This window comes from Microtus ochrogaster, chromosome 21, assembly GCF_000317375.1.
Source record: "Microtus ochrogaster isolate Prairie Vole_2 chromosome 21, MicOch1.0, whole genome shotgun sequence".
Classification (NCBI taxonomy): domain Eukaryota; kingdom Metazoa; phylum Chordata; class Mammalia; order Rodentia; family Cricetidae; genus Microtus; species Microtus ochrogaster.
Window position 1 is genome coordinate 45,428,585 of NC_022022.1, and position 532 is coordinate 45,429,116.

Here is a 532-nt window from a genome sequence, read left to right on the forward strand (position 1 = left end):
GGTTCTATGCCAACCCAACACAAGCTCTAGTCATCTGAGAGGAGGGGAACCCAATTAAGGAACTGCCCCAACAAGACGGGGCTGTAGGCAGGTCTGTAGGGTATCTTCTTAATTAGTGACTGGTGGAGAGGGCCCAGCTGGTGGTCCTGGGGTCTATAATAAAGCAGGCTGAGCAAACCATGAGGAGCACACCAGTAAGCAGCGCCCTCCATGGTCTTTGCCTTCAGCTCCTGCCTTCAGATTCCTTCTCTGTTTCAGTTTTTACCCTCTCTGCTCTCAGTGATGAATCAGTCTATGCAAGTGTGAGTGAAATAAACCCTTTTCTTCCCAAGTAAGTTTTGGTCTGGAAGGTTCGTCACAGGAACAGAAACCCCATGGGTTCCCCTCTGGAACTGTAGGATCCAGTAAGTTCATTTTCCTATCAGTTGCCTTGGTCACGGTGTCTCTTCACGCAATAGAAAAGTAACTAAGACACCCGTCCTCCTTCACACATGAGGAGCCAAGGGACCAAGGTGGAAGCACAGAAAAGTGA